Here is a 4,689-nt window from a genome sequence, read left to right on the forward strand (position 1 = left end):
CGCAGTTCGGTTCAGCCCACGCTCGCTTTCTCCCTAGGTCCTGAGCATCTTTTTTTTTTTTTTGTAGAAGTCTTTGCTATAGGGCGCGTGTGCTCGCCAGACAGACAGACAGAGACAGAAAGACAGAAAGTGAGAAATCACCCCCCAGGGGATGACCATGCCGCAATCCCTTCTCCTCCATTTTCCTCTCGGGATCTTGGGCTCGCACGCACACGCACCCGGCATGAGTTTAAGCCACCGGGTCTGGGACTCAAACAGCAGTCGACTACACGGGAGTCCAGCGACAGCCGTTACGCTAACTGCTGGTCCTGGTCCTGAGTATCTTTGCAGGGTCTCTCACAGCTACACTGGCGCTCAGGGGCAACCAGCTGCTTTCCTCTGCATCTGTCTACAAAGGCCAACCCAGGGCCTGCCCACGGGCTGAGGCTGCTCAGAAAGCATTGGCCCCTGCTCCACTCAGATCTTAGGTTTCAGGACAGCCTAGGGCTTCGGCAGGAGCATGAGAAGGTTCTCCCCATTCTCAGCCCGCCCAGCCTCTGGTTCCATTCTCCTCTCTGATCCTGGTAGCTAATAAGTATCTAAGTCTCAGAATTCAACTCTCTGGCAGGTTCAGGGCAGGGGGCATAATTGTTGTCACTCCCTCAGTCAAGAGGTGGAGTGTTCCTTTCCCCCACATGATTCTGATCCAGCCCTGTGACTGCATTAGTGACTAGGAGGTGGCAGAAGTGATACTATGCCAGTGCCAGGCCCTGAGCCACCCACCACCAGAGAAGTCAGCTACACTGACGGAGAGATCACACGCAGTGGCTACAGGAGAGGGAGGGGCTTCGAGACTACCCAGGGAGGGCCATCCGAAGTGCAGAGGTTGAATGTCTTGCATAGGGAGCCAGATCCTGCATGAGTGGCCAAGGTTCAAATCCTGGCCCTGCAGCTTGAAAACTTGCCAGACGCCTATGAATGTCTGCCCCAAATCCTGACAGGATAGAGAAATGGGGGAGCAGGAATTGTGCCATGACCACTCCTCATGGGGGATGCTTTCTCTTCCTCGCTCTCCGATGAGTGCATGGTAATTAAAGATTTTCTAAAAGACTACAGATAGAGAGAGGCGCAGCCATCCCAGCATCCTGGCATCCCATCCGAGCCCAGCCTCCCAGCCCTCACTGTCAGTGCATCAGATATGTGAGGGCACCATCTTGAACGTTGCACCTGGTGCAGTCCCAAGATGACTGCCGCATGGCCGAGGTCACGTGGAGCAGAAGACATGCCCAGGTAACTCCAGTCAACCTACACAATGATGAGAGACAATGGAATGGTTGTTGTTTGAAGCTTTTCAAAAGCTAGGTCCCAATTGTCACCATCACAACCCATTGATGAGACAAAGCTGAGTTTATTGCTTATTGCTTAGGGAAACACCATCTGGCAAGCTCTGGCAGTGTCTCCAAGGGGAGGTCAAAGTCAAAATGTACTGATCATTGTGAGCGGTTTAAGGCAGTCCTTCAATATAGGGACTTATTAAGACTGGGCAGGAATCACAATGTGACCTTCCAAAACTGGTAGAAACAGCAAAGCTATATTTTGAGAGGCAGGATTTAATGAACCTTAGAGCACAAACTATCTGTTGATATTTTCCATTGAAGTGTCAATGGGAAGATATCTTACTATGCGTATGCAAATATCACCCCCCCAAAAAAAAATCCAAAATCTGAAACTTATGTTCCCTAGAATTTTTTTTTGTTTGTTTTTTAAATACCAGAGGATACGTGTGTCCTCCACAGAGAGACAGAGAGAGGGAGAGAGAGAAAGCAACCCCCATAGGACCCGGTCACACTTCAGTCCCTTCTCCCTTTCGCTATGCCATCAGGGTGTGGGGTGTGCATGCACATGTAACCAGCATGTTTTTCAAGTAGTTGGGGCTGTGATTGGAATCGTGGTCGACTATGTGGGAGCCGGCTCCGTTAACCACTAGTCTACATGGCCAACTTGGTCTCGAGCATTTCTGATAAGGAATATCCGACTTGCATAGACGATGTGGTTTATATTCCCAGTGCCCAGGCTGTGCATGCCCAGCTGCTCTTAGTTCTCAGGCCATTAGATTTGGGAATGATTTGTTACAGAGCAATTAACAGTCAAGATACTCCCAGACCTTTCCCTTCTCAACTTCCCTGTATGTATCAGTTCTTCGTCCATCAGATATTTACTGTACAGCTATGATGTGCCAGCTACTGTGCCCTGGAACTACAAAGAAGAGTGAGATGATGAAGCCCTTGCTTTCTTGGAACTTCAGTTGTTGTCACGAGAAGATAGACTTTAAATCATTCAACGAAACAATTCATAGCACAATTTCTATAGTGATGCAGCATTTCGAGAAAAACAGAATAGGGCAACAGCAGAGAGTGTTGCTGGGGGAGGGAGGTAGAGCCGAGTCAGACACAGTGGTGGAGGCAGGCCTCTCGAGAAGATGGCATCTGAGTTGAACGATGTTTGAAGAGTGGGAGGTTCCAACCAAGGACAGATTTAGGGAGTGATATCACAGGCAGAGGACGCAACAAGGGTAAACTCCCTGAGGCAGGAAAGAGCTCCGTGTGCAAGAGGCATTGGTGTGCCTGAAACACGCGGTCCAAGCTGAGGCCAGAAAGGCTGGCAGGAGTCAGGTCACATGGGGCCTTGGAGGTCATGATGAGGACTCTGAACTTGAGCGTGCAATGGCAAGCCTTTGAAGCAGCACTGTCCGAAAGAAATACAACGTGAGTCTTGAAAGCAATTTTAAGTAGTCTAGTAGCCACATTAAAAAAAAAAGGAAGTATAAAGACTGTAATGTAGTAGAATTTATTTATTTTTTTTTTAAAGAATCATTTTACTGGGGCCAGTAGGTGGCATGGTGGTTGCAGGTGCTGGATTCCTACATGGCTGACCACAGTTCAAGTCCTGGACCTGACCGTTTGCTTTCTCACTTTCCCTTTCTCTCTCTCTCTTTTTGGTCAAATTTAAAAATAATAATAATAAATGGAATTAAATAAATAAATTTTTAAAAATTATTTTATTTAATGTTATTTTATTTTTAATTTGACCAGAGACAGACAGAGTGAGAGAGAGAGAGAAAATGAGAGGGAATCTGAGAAAGCGAGCAGTCAGGTTCAGGACTTGAACTGTCGTAGACCATGTGGGAGTCCAGCATCCTTAACCAGCATGCCACCTACTGGCCCTTAGAATGTATTTTTTTTTTTTTTGGAGAGATTTTCACTGTAGGGCGCGTGTGCTCGCCAGACAGACAGAGAGAGACATAGAGACAGAAAGCGAGAAATCACCCCCCAGTGGGGATGGTCACGCCGCAATCCCTTCTCCTCCATTCTCCTCTCGGGATCTTGGGCACGCACGCACACGCGCCCGGCATGAGTTTTAAGCCACCGGGTCCGGGACACGAACCGCGGTCGACTACGTGGGAGTCCAGCGACATAGCCATTACGCTAACTGCTGGTTCCCTAGAATGTATTTTTTAAAGAATTGTTTTATTTAATTTTATTCATCATTGTTGTTATTATGTTTAAAATTTTAATTAGAGAAGGACAGAAAGAGACAGAGAGGGAAGGTGAGAAAGTAAGCTGCCAGGTCCGGGACTTGAACCATGGTTGGACTTGTGGGAGTCCAGCACCTTAACCACTCCATCACCTGCCAGCCCCAATGTAGAATTGATTTTAATAATACTGTTCTTTATTTAACCCTGTATATCCAGAAGAGTATTATTTTGAGATGTAACCCACATAAAAAATTGTTAATAGGATATTTTGTATATACTTTATTTGGTACTAAGTCTTTTTAAAAAAAATTATTTATTTAATTTCATTTATTAGTATTATTTTAAAATTTCTATGGGGCATATGTGCTCACCAGAGAGAGAGAAAGTGAGAACGCAAACAGCCAGGTCTGGGAGGTGAACTGCAGTCGGCCATGTGGGAGTCCAGCACCCTAACCACCTACTGGCCCCACTACCTACTGGCTCCACTAAGTCTTTTTTTTTTTAATGTTTATTTATTTCATGAGAGAGAAAGAGAGAGAGAAACCCCTCAACAGGGTCTCACACTGCGATCCCCTCCCCCACCCATCTCAGCTAGCCAGGATGGTGAGCACACATACTCAGCCTGGAAGGTTGACCAGGAAACCAAACCCACCATCTTCATGTGAAATCCAGCCTTATCAGAGCAGCATGGTACCCCTGTGCCATCAAGACAGCCTTGTTACTAAGTCTTTGAAATAGATGTGTATTGTGCACTTGCTGTGCATCGTAACTCCAAAATTCAGACCAGCCACACAGCAGGTGCTCCAGGGACACTGCAGTCAGTGGCTGCCATACGGGCCAGCCAGGAATTGGAGGGTTTAATGAGCATCATCCTACCAGATAGCCCAGAGTTGTCTTCTGTTTCTCCTTGCGTCTCTTACCTACCTGCCATCATCATTCATCAAGAGTGTAGACAATTCTGGGACCAGCAGTTAGCGTGGTGGCTATGTCGCTGGACTCCCATGTAATCGACTGCAGTTTGAGTCCCGGACCCGGTGGATTGAACTCACACTGGGCGCATGTGCGTGCGTGCCCAAGATCCTGAGAGGAGAATGGAGGAGAAGGGATTGCAGCATGGCCATCCTTCCTGAGGGATGATTTCTTGTTTTCTGTCTCTCTCTGTCTCTCTGGCTAGC

The sequence above is a fragment of the Tupaia chinensis genome, unplaced genomic scaffold, assembly GCF_000334495.1.
Source record: "Tupaia chinensis unplaced genomic scaffold, TupChi_1.0 Scaffold149658_1, whole genome shotgun sequence".
Classification (NCBI taxonomy): Eukaryota; Metazoa; Chordata; class Mammalia; order Scandentia; family Tupaiidae; genus Tupaia; species Tupaia belangeri.